The 11,976-nt window shown below is 47.5% G+C and overlaps 1 long non-coding RNA gene across 2 annotated transcripts; it reads right to left on the bottom strand.

Annotated features, from left to right (window-relative positions):
• Window positions 1–1,164: 1,164 nt before the first annotated feature.
• On the bottom strand, window positions 1,165–9,699 carry LOC101950212 (uncharacterized). 2 transcript variants are annotated; one of them, XR_010600366.1, is made up of 5 exons: window positions 9,452–9,699; window positions 8,456–9,007; window positions 4,296–4,410; window positions 3,305–3,459; window positions 1,165–1,705 (listed from the first exon to the last, which is right to left on the bottom strand). It is a non-coding gene; the product is annotated as an uncharacterized LOC101950212 (long non-coding RNA). The 2 variants fall into 2 exon arrangements; XR_010600365.1 differs by having other exon boundaries at window positions 4,292–4,410; window positions 9,452–9,590.
• Window positions 9,700–11,976: the final 2,277 nt, after the last annotated feature.

The raw sequence follows: 11,976 nt of genomic DNA, 5'->3' as shown, positions 1-11,976 counted from the left end.
ATTCAGTCCCTTCTCTCCTCTGCCCAAGCCAATCTCACTCCTTTCATTTATCCAAGGACTGTGTGTGTGTGTGTGGGGGGGCACACAGGGCTGCAGCAAAGAAAAAATATGCTTCATTAATACAGAAGGATCACTAGCTTTTGCTGCAAGGTGGTATGGCAGGCACAGGGTACGGATGGCTTCTACAAAGTTGCCATTAATGTCATAGAGGGCTTCAAGCTTTCCTTGCACCATATACATTTAAATTGCAGACTGCACACAGTGGATTTGGGGAAGGGGCCAAAGATACTGACCAGTTTATTCCTCTGCAAACAACAAAGAAAAAACTGGGATCAGCCATTACATGAGCTCACTGCCAAGGAAAAGAACTGGCTAAATATAATCAAAGGTAATATTTTAACATGGTTAAAAACTCCTGATCCAGTTTTATCCTCAGGTGCAGCTCCTAGCAAATTCAGTGGTTGCACTGTATGTTTGTTTGAGGGAAGAACTGGTCTTTTATTGCTGAGAAGTTCAAGTATGGAGTGAGTTATGCTAACAAGTTCAAGTAGCACCTATGTCTGCTGAACAATTAGGGTTTATGAGCATACAAAATCCATTTGGGGCTCACTCTAGAACCCATATTGTAAGTGATAAGTAGGCCTTGTACAGGATGAATTTCATACTGAGTGCCTGTCTAGGATAGTTTGCCTACCATGCATGTATGGTCTGAAATGGCTTCTGTTTTTAGCAGTCACCAAAGCAACCACCTTCTTTACAAGGAAATGCTCCAAGTTGTAAACTATGACTTTTTATAAGCCATAGCCTTCTGTTCCCAATTAATTGTAAAGAGTGAATTAATGAAACAGCATTGATGGAACAGAGAACAAAGAGAAATACCAAGACAGACCTTTCTAGTCCGGTAGCTGGATAATCAAGTGCAGCTAATAGAGAAAGACTTGGCTCCAAACCCATTAGAAAATGTGTTGTTCATGTTCCCTTCATTAAATATATATATATATATATATATTCCTTCAACAGCATGTCCTTAACCTCCATGTAAGACTGAAGTCTTTAACCTGCCCCATTAAATTCCACCACCTACTGAAGTTCCAAATCAACTACCCCTAATGTCTGAGCATGCTACCCTCTGAAAAGTACACAAAATTCAGTAAAACATCAATGGTCGTTTCACATATAGAGATTTATATCTCTTAGAACCCTTAGCACTGGGAGACATTCTCATACACTAACAATATGCAGACTCCTGTACTGCACTGGTTGTTGGTGTCACAAGTCTGACTCTTGGTGCAAACGGATAATAGGAAATGCCATGAAAAGGAGACGTACAGCATCCCCAAGCTGGGGTGCAACACTGAGCAGCAGCCCAGGGGATACGTTGTCCCAACTTTCCATTAACTTTAGTTGATTAGTAACAGTGTATTCAGGGAACCCCAGATTCACTAAGAATGTAAGTAAATCAATCTGAGTTGCCATTTGTTTCTTGGGTCCTCTCTATATCGATGATTCTTGCAGGTTCTGTTCCAACATGTCCATGGCATGAAGAGTTAGGATGAAAATCTGCCATATTGGGAAAGCTCAACAAGGAACTCCCCTACTCCAATAAAGTAAATGACTTGGGATACCAAAGAGAGGAGCAGTGACTAATGCTCTGCAGCCAGCCCCTCTCAGGAAGGCAGAGGGACCCTCCTTCCATCAAATTTTCCTGAAAATAGAAGACAATATGTATTGGTTTTGTTACCAGGCTCTCAAACATGTCATTTACCACAGAACGGTTTTCCCTATACACATTCAGCTTTCATGAAAGAGAGAGAAAAAACACAAATGTAAACTTGTGGCAGCAGCATGTCTATCTAATTCAGAACTAATGCTTCACAATCTATTAAAAACTAAGAATATATTCTAATGGTAGGAGTCCTTAGATCACTGGCAAGACAGACTTCCACCCCCATGCCACTGCACTGAAATCAGTGGAATTTAGAAACCTAAATGCCTTTGATCTAGGTGAAAGTGTATTGACATTTATATCATGGCAGTGAGCTAAGAATGGCTCCCACTTGTATAGCTCACCAGTGCCATTTCCCTCATGGGTGCACACAGCTGTCGATACCTAGGTGGCAACAATACAATGATGAAAGATATCACCACATTTTTGTTGGTGATATGATGTTTGAGCCGAGGCAGTTCATATACAGGCAGTGGCTGATTCTCAGTCCTTCTGCACTGAGGGACAAGACTGTTATTACTTGTGTTTTATCAAATAAGAAAAATGAATTCACATTCAGCAAAAAATATCCCATTTATAAATGAATTGGAATATTAACTCCCGGGCTGTCTGCCCAGTGCTACAAAACTAGTTCACCATTAAGAACTCACTGATCTCCACAATTACACAAAATGACTCAAAGCCACAAAGAGTACAATTTTCAAGGCTGCCCAAGTCATACAAACCCCTAATTAATCACTTTTGAAAAATATTGCCCATCATCATTCTTCATTTGTTACCTTACACAGTCAACTAGTCCACTGTAGCTGTCCTCACTTGTTCCTTTGGTTAGTGACTGGAGCTGTGTCTTTATTATTGGAAAATCAAAATGTTCCATGGTAAAGCATAGTGTTGGCTTGAACAGATTTATACAGGCAGGGCCAGGAAAGGACCCCTGAATGCTCTTTGAAGACACACATCTTGTCAGTTATCCATACTAAGACTTTTCTTGCTTTATTTTAGTAGACAGCAGAGACCAGAATGATCTCCTCTGCCCCATACCCAGAAAGATGAAGACAAGTGTGTTAAATGCTGTTTGACTCCCCTTCTAGCCTAAAAAAAGTGCCACGTATTTCCACTGACCTGGTTGAACACTGAACAGTTATTTGTATTGTACGAGAACATACGGACTGCAACACTGATCAGACCATTGGTCTGTCCAGTCTTGCCTTCTGCAATAGCCAACACTTAATGCTTCAAAAAAGGCAAAAAGACTATAATACACCTACCAAGATATTCCTCCTCCTTTCCAAATCAATAGGAAGTTTCATTCATGTCTGTGTGAAGTAGCATATATTGACCTTTAATTTCCATTGAGCTTTCCTGGAGCCATCAGCATTCTTTGTTGGGACATCCTAACAGCACTCAAGGACTGTTTTTAAGGTCCCATTGATACAGCCACCCTCCTCAAAAACACCTCTTCACTACTCTATGGTACAGCTGTTGAGATGCCTATCTCAAAGCACAGACACGAAGGGGATTGTTCTTCAAGTGACAGTCCCTGTGTGGATTCCAAACGTGTTATAAAAAGCCTCTTACCATCACACGGATTGACACAGACTGCTGCCACAGAGCCAGCCACATAACCAGCTAGAAATAACTGATAAAATGGGGCTCTGTCATCCAGAGACTCCTGTCCTCCTCTGTTCAAATGTGCAAATAATGGAAAGTAGATGATGGAGAAGGAAACATCCCTGAGAAAAGAAGACACCATGTTTACATAACACCCCTTGTTCAGCAGTTCTCACCAATGAAAGGAGAAAATGAGAAATGTACCATTACCACCTCAATAAAATGGCTCCAAGACTCCTGTAGAGTCCCTTAATGCCTTGCGTATGCAGAAGTGCATCTGCTATGTGTGTAGCAGATAATCTGTTTGTAAGTGCAGCAGGTCCAATGTTGTATGCTCTAGTCAGGGGAGAGCTGACAGCTACAAGTTTGCAGCCAGAACTTGAACAGTGGATTCCACTCACAAGCTGTTGAGATGCTGAAACGAAGCCGGAAATGTCAAGCTTACTTATTTCCTGGCACTCTTCCTGAAGTTTCAGATCTAGTTCTTCATCCTCAGTTCAGATGAGGCTGGAGAATCTGGTCATGGCCACCACCCAAATCACTTTCTTACAAGAACTGGCCTGCACTCAAGAAGTCTCATACCAAAGCTGCTACTTCTCGCTGATCTTTCCCAACCACTGAACGGTGCTCTGACCTGACAAGACATTGCCAATTCTGTATTATCACACCCAATCAGCCACAATAGACTGACAGAAGATCAGTACAAGATTCCTCTTTGTCCTCCATTCCCCTGGGGCCAAAGTGTTGTACAGTACAAAGATTGATCTGCACTGATTCTTGCTCTCAGGCAGTGAGAGCTAAAACCTGAAATAATATTAACAGCTCCATCATTCATGACTTCAGAGATCTGTGTGTAAATGAAAATGTGGCTCTTTAGCACAGACACATTAGCACCCAGAAATTGACACTCAAAGCCAAGCACGTTGTAAATGCGGGGGATAAGTGCTCAATTACCTACTCTCTCTGATTCCTGTAGTTGGATTGTCAGCATCTCCATGGGAGTGGTGATGATGACCTGGCATGTTCCAGCACCACGGCCTGCCACCATCTCTCTGGATATGGCCAGTCCCGTTCTAAAATGGAGACAAAAAGATTATGGGATAGCAATCTCTGTTTAGACCACAAATCATACAGGAGCAACAGGATACCTCACTGCCAATCTCATCATCTGTAACCTTATTCCAATCCAGAGTCTAAAAGGTAGTAACTTCTTCCAATCAACAAGTTAATTACCTGGCACTATGCCCAACACTGTGCTGCATCTGCTACTTAACATCTTGGGCAGCATAAGGTGCTGTATATAACTAGCAGTTTTGTTAAACAGCTGAGTTACTTTCAGTTCTGTTCAAAGCAAGGGGGGAAAGTTAAGATTAATAAAACTGGCAGAAAAAGCCATGTCTACCCTATGAGAAGAAGTTTTCTTCATTTTCCTCCACCATACATGTTTTATGCTTCTAGCTGCTGTGTAATGATGGCCAAACATTACAAGTGTGTTTGCAACCTAACAGGCTATTGTAATATTACATTGTTATGAACATATTAGTTCAGTTTTTAAAACTTTACTAATTTTGTGCCCTTCTGTACACATGTTCAGAGTTCGAGAGAAGCTGGCCTCCATTTATTTCAGCGGGACTACCTGATGTGGGACTGCCTTGGTCTTACCTCTGGAAGCCGTTCCACTTTAATTAACTAATAACAGCCAAAGCAGAAGTCAAGTGTAAGAAGCCCTCAATGATAGGGGGATTTGGGTACTAACCTGGGCAGTTGGAACCTGTGGGTCAATTCCTCCAGCTCTGGGGTGAGGAGTTGAGTGAGCTTTTTCTCTTGAAATTGTTGTAATTAACTATTAACTGGGCCAAGCATAATTTGAGAAACCCTGTGTGGTACAGTGGTTAGAGTACCCTACTAGGGGGTGGAAGATCCAGGTTCAATTCTGCCTTGTGAGAAATACCCTTTTCTCTTGAAGCTCTTCCACTGTAATTAACTATGAATTGGGCCAAAGGACACTTCCCAAAAGAGATGCCTCCTGTGGTGTAGTGGTTGGGGCTCTTGTATGGGCTGTTAGAGTACCTGCTTCAATCCTTGCTGTGAACAAGGGGTTTACAATGCGTATCAGCTGCCTGCAGGGCTGTTTTATTTAAATATTCCTTGAGCTACATTAAAAAAGAAATCACTCTCTTGTCCCCTGTGGCTAGGCTACCCACCCAGGCAGTGGGAGACCCTAGGTCCATTCTTAACAGGCTGAGAGAGGTGTTGGAATAAGCTCTTGCATTTTTGAGGTCAGCAGCCTATCAAGCAATTCTGAGCCTTTCACTGGCCCAATTCATAGTTCATTAAACCGGAACAGCTTCAAGCAGCTGGGCATTCCCTGTCGAAAGCCCTTCTCCTCGGCAAGCAGAGGTGGCAATTGAACCAGGGTGTTCCATTGCCCAGCAGAGTTCTCCTAACTACCGTTCTGTAGCAGGCTTCTTGTGCTTTGCTATTGCTTCACACAAGTCATACAATTGAAGTGGAACAGCGTCAAAAAGAGCAGCCCACACCAGCCTATCCTTTAGCTCAGCAATTAAGGCACTCGCTTGAGAGATGCCAGACCCCCTTTTACAGACTTTCTGCTCATCAAGCAGATGGGGGAAGTGACCCATGGTCTCCCACATCAGGTCCCTAATCACCAGGATGGGGGCAGACAGCAGGCTTCTGCTGCCTTCCCCCCACTGGTTTTGTATGGTGTTGAGGTGTCTATGGGTGTGTGAGAGGCACTGTGGAGCTCCCTTTCCTCTGCACACCTGCGGGGGTGGGTGTGGAGAGAAGAGCTCTAAACTCCGTCTCCACCCACTTCTCTGGGTGCTCAGCTGCTGTGTTCAGCCATCTTTTCCCATGCCGTTGAAAGCTGAAGTGGATTCACATCCACTGGCCACATAAGGCACAATGTCTATTCCCACCTCCAAGAACAGAGCAATATTTTGGGCACATCAATGCAACCTGAGTCCAAGCTCCACAGTAGCATCCTGTTTGCTTTGCATGATCAACATACAAGAACATGAGTGACTCTGTTTGCTTGTGATGTGCTTTGGATTCTGGTATTGCAGCATGGGTGCCAGGCCCTACTCTCACTGCTCGTGCAATGTCATGAAACTCACCAGCAAGGTGACAGGCTCTGCTTACACATCACGGTCCAGTCATCAAGGAGACTGTTTTATTCTTTGACTTTGAATGCTTCGGATTAAACCCTACCCCCTATGTAGACATACCCTATCACAGTGGGTCTCAAACTTTTTTACTGGAGACCCCTTTCACATCACAAGCCTCTGAGTGTGACCCCCCCTCCCCAATAAATTAAACACACTTTTTAATATATTTAACACCATTATAAATGCTGGATGCAAGTGGGGTTTGGGGTGGAGGCTGACAGCTTGTAACCCCCCCATGTAATGACCTTGTGACCCCGAGGGGTCCTGACCCCCCAGTTTGAGAACCCCTGCCCTATCATTTCAGTTACATCAGCTGGCTCCAGTACCAACACACTGTATCAAAGGCAAAGCCACTGGGCCAAAGTATTGTGTCTTCTCGCCAGGCTCTGCCCAGTCCCCTCCCACACTGTTGCCTGGAGTTTATTGGCAAAGGCTTAGGCCTGCTCTGCTCTAGAGAAGGTATCCAGGGCTGTAATTATTTTACCCCTGTAGCTACACTGGATTGAGCCCTAGTGTGGATGCAAGTTTATCAGTCCCAAGGTGTTGGCTAGCCACACAGCTCGTTTTGCTTCCTAAACCAGACTAAACGTTCGTGCTGATATCGCTGCAGCCACACTGGGCTTGGGGGAAGAGCTTATGGAGCCGGGTGTTGCTTCGCTAACTGCACTGGACTAGTTAACGTGGCCCTGCTTTTGAGTGTAGACAAGCCCTTAACTGAGCTGGTTTTCACCATGGTGCCCATCACATCAGGAATCAGAAGTCTTGTGATTTGTTTTCTGCGGTGATGGTTTGCACCTCATTACAGTGGGGCAATAACCCAAACAATGGAATTTTGTACAGCCCTTTTCCCCCGGTGAAGAAGGAAAGCTTGGTGCAGGCTTATCTGTGGTGCCACACCAGGGTTGGGGGATGAGCTAGCAGTGCGTGTTGTGGTCAAGGGTTCCTCACCTACGGCCCTCCAATAAGGAGTAGAGATTAATAAGCAAAGTCTGCTAAAATCCACCCATTTAGGGAGTGTGGCTTGAAACCTGCGCTGGCATAACAAGGAACCAAGTAGAGTGTAGAGGCTCCGGAGCTGGGGGGCCACCCACGCCCAGCCACTTTGAAGCATGTGTTGGGGTTGCCACCTAGTCGTGGCTGGGCTGGTTTTTCTACTGCCTTGCTGGTTGCAATATATCCCTTGCTAAACACTGGCACATTGCAACTGTAAGCTGCAGGTGTGCACGGCTGCAATGGGAGTCGTACAGCAATCTCCCTACTCTGGCACACAGGCCACGTGGCCAGGAGCATGGGCATCATGGCACCCGGGGCCCACTTTAAGTGCTGGGCCCTCAAGGTGCCAAAACTGCAGCAGCTGAGGTTCGTGCTCCTCTTGGCACCGGGATCTTGGCAGCAGGCTGGCCGGGCCCAAGGCTCAGCAGCAGGGGGGTGAGGAGTGGGATGGGGGTGGGAGGCAGGGGCAGTGGGGGGCTGAGGCTCCTGGGAGTGCATGGGTCATGGGGGGAAGGCACGGGCTCCTGTTTCTAGGGGACCGCAGGGAGCTTCTCCTCTCTCAAGTGCTGAGGGAGGCTCCTGGGAGCGGCTGGGTGTAGGGGCTCATGGGAAGGCAAAGAGCCTTGAACCCAGCTCCCTGCCTGCAATGCGCCTGTGAGAGAGAGGGGGGTCAGGCTGCTAAGAAGGGAAGAGGTGGGTCTTAAATAGCATCTTTAGCCAATCCATTGTGAAGCAGACAGTGTAGTATTTCAGTCTGTTTATATGGTATATGGGAGTTAGGTGAGGAGCCATTTCAGCATATGTATAACTTATTAAAAGACAAATTTTAAGTAGAACTGTATCCTAAACTGCATTACAGTATTGTACTCAATCATTGCATTTCAATGGGAGATTCAACTTCCTTTCTAGGAACAGAACAAACACCTGAAACTCTTACCACAAAAGTGGTCCATAGTCATGCAAGTAGTCCCATTTGTCTTCAATGGGATTGATCAAATGATTAAGGGTTTACAGGATTAGGTTCCAAGTTTGTAAATTGTTCTGGATGAAACTGACAATGCCTGAGCTCTCAGATCAAGAGCGTCATTCGAATAAAGGTGGGCAGATGTGTGATAAGTCAGCTCCGTTGCTAAGATGAGGAACATATTTTCAGCAAAGCTCTTGGCAGATTCCTGAGGCAGCTGGTTGAAGCCTGTCAGTTTCCAGCATTATAATCTTCACTTATTGTTCTCTCACCCACAAAGCCGGAAAATGAGGCATTTATTTTCTTTGTTTTATTGCTCCAGTTCCAGTTAACAAAAGGCAGGTTAGACTAGTTTGGCTGCAAAGAAGAATTTTATGTACACTGGGGACAACACCTGATTCCTGTCAAGCTGCAGAACTGGGCTGACATCAGAATCCAAACATCCTCTGGTCAGTGCAAGCAGAGGCATTCCTCTAATGATTTGGACTTCATGTGATGCAGTTTGGATGTCATGGATAATTCAGACTAATGGGGAGAAACAGAATCAAAAACACAGTTTAAACACCTTCCGTCCCCTGCACCCCTCCTGAGGACTAGCAGGGGCTGCACCCCACCCACCCTGTGGCCCCAGGCAGCCCCTAGTCCCAGGCTGCTGAGACCCAGACCTAGCCTGTCCAGCACGTGCGGCTGGGTGTGAAGAGGGGGCGGGGCAATAACAGCACCGCGGCCCCCTGGGATTCGGTCACGCGCCCAACAGAAACTCGCTTTCGCCTTCACTGCCAGCCCCACCCGGATACTGTGCACATGCGCAGTACGGCCGATGGATGGCGCTGCCCGGGGTGAATGAGACTAGGGAGAGATAGGGGTATGAGTGACAGGCGCAGTAGCCAATAACGTGCGGGAGGGTAGGCGCCATCTCCTCCGGTCCTAACATAGTAGAAACAGCGTCCTGCTCTCGAGCTCACTCACTCGTTTCGGCGCCGTCCGGTCCCGTCCTCGCTGGCGCCGCCGGCTGAGAGCATCGCGCCCTGCTGACAGGAGCCGGACCTGCCGCAGGGGTGCGCGGTGATTGGCCACAGCCGCCACTAGAGCTGGCCAATGCGGAGCGGGCGCCGCTTTTTGCCCCACCCATTGCCCAGGGTAACGGCTGGGGCTAGTTCTCCCCGTATGGCGGCGGAGAGTGGCGCGTCCTTCCTGTGGTCCGTATCCGTGACTCTGTCTGGTGCCAGGCGCTAAAGAGGGAGCGAGCAGAGAGAGCCCGTAGCCACGCCCCCAGTGCCCTCAGCGCCGGGCAGAGAGACCCCGCCCATAACTCCCCTTTCCCTCCACGTCGGGCCGAGATAGCCCGTAAAGCCCTCACGTCCCGTCAGCGCAGAGTAGAGACCCCGTAACGCCCCGCCCTTCCGTGCGGGGCAGCGAGCCCGTAAAGCCCCTCCGTGCGGGACACAGAGACCCCGTAACCAACTGCTCGGCCCCTCAGCGCCGGACAGAGAGACCCCGACCCCCCCTCCCCCCCATGCAGGGCACAGAGACCCCGTAACCAACTGCCCGGCCCCTCAGCGCCGGACAGAGAGACCCCGAACCCCCCTCCGTGCGGGGCACAGAGACCCCGTAACCAACTGCCCGGCCCCTCAGCGCCGGACAGAGAGACCCCGAACCCCCCTCCGTGCGGGGCACAGAGACCCCGTAACCAACTGCCCGGCCCCTCAGCGCAGAGTAGAGAGACCCCGAACCGCCATAACGCCCGCCCCCCTCCTGGCCGACTGAGAGACCCCGTGGCTTCCATTACCTCAGTGTGCCCAGCAGCATGGCCCCATAGCCCCCACACTGCGCCCAATGCCAGGCCGGGCTTGCCCCAGCTCACTTTCCCACAGTCTGTAGGGTGACCAGACGTCCTGATAAAATCGGGACCGTCCTGCTATTTAGGTGTTTGTCCCGCGTCCCGACCGATGTTGGGTCGGGACGCAATTTGTCCCAATATTTCGCTTCGCCGGTGTTGTTTTTTTTTCTCCACTGGCAGCACTCGGCTTTTTTTTTCTGCTCCGCCGGCGGACCCCCATGTGTCCTGATATTTACTTCCTCTCATTCTGGTCGCCCTAACAGTCTGTCACCAACCTGGCTCTCTCGTTCCCAGCACTCAGTCAGGCATTCTCACAGGGAAAAGGCTGGGCTTGTTACCTCAGGCTGGGGATGGGTAAGAGGGGACACGGTAAATATACACACAGAAATGTGGTCTAGCACAGCAGTTCTCAAACTGGGTTGTGACCCCATTTCACCAGGGCTGGTGTTAGGCTGGCTGGGGCCTGGGCCAAAGCTGAAGCCTGAGCCCCACTGCCCAGGGCTGAAGCCTGAGAACTACCACCTCAGGTTACAGGCCCTCTGCCCCGGGATGAAGCCCTTGGGCTTTGGTCCCTCCTGCCTGGAACAGTGGGACACGGGTGGGCTCAGGCTTCAGTCCCCCTCTCCTGGGGTCATGTAGTAATTTTCGTTGTCAGAAGGGGGTCGTGGTGCAATGACGTTTGAGAACCCCTGGTCTACAGAAAGCAGCTCAGGAACTTGTTCTCTGTCTCCTAATATAAGAACAAGGGAACAGTCAAACAGAAACGAGACAAATCAAAATGGATGAAATAACTTTTCACCCAGCGCATACTTAAACTGTGGAACTCATTGTCAAAGGAAGTTATCAAGGCCAGAAACCAACTGAGATTCAAAGAGATTGGACATTTATATGGATAACATATATCCAGAGTTACAGTAGTTGATGCTAACCAATTTTGGAAGGGGTGTTCACCCTCATGCTTCAAGGCTTAAGCCAATCTCTAACTATTAGAGGACACCTAACATAGGGGACTGAATATCCCAAATTTGTACAATGCAGAGTATCTATTGTATCTTCCTCTGAAACTAGTGTAGTTTAGTCTCAGAGACAAAATACTACACTAGATGGCCCATAGGTCTGACCCAGTGTGACAATTCCTGTGTTCCTATGACTTATTCACACACTCAAGAAAGAGATCTTGGAGTCATTGTGGCTAGTTCTCTGAAAACATCCACTCAGTCAAAAAAGCGAATGGAATGTTGGGAATTGTTAAGAAAGGGATAGAAAATAAGACAGAAAATATATTGCCACTATATAAATCCATGGTATGCCCACATCTTGAATACTGTGTACCAGGGACATGGAACAGCTGCCATATGAGGAGAGATTAATAAGACTGGGATTTTTCAACTTGGAAAAGAGACGACTAAGGGGGGATATGATAGAGGTCTATAAAATCATGACTGGTGTGGAGAAATAAATAAAGAAGTGTTCTTTACTCCTCATAACACAAGAACTAGGGATCAGCAAATGAAATTAATAGGCAGCAGGTTTAAAAAAAAGGAAGTATTTTTTCACACAACACATGGTCAATCTGTGGAACTCCTTGCCAGAGGATGATGTGAAGGCCAAGACTAGAACAGGGTTCAAAAAAAGAACTAGATAAGTTCATGGA

The sequence above is a fragment of the Chrysemys picta genome, chromosome 4 (assembly GCF_011386835.1).
Source record: "Chrysemys picta bellii isolate R12L10 chromosome 4, ASM1138683v2, whole genome shotgun sequence".
Lineage (NCBI taxonomy): Eukaryota > Metazoa > Chordata > Testudines > Emydidae > Chrysemys > Chrysemys picta.
This window is presented reverse-complemented; position numbering and strand designations above follow the sequence as displayed.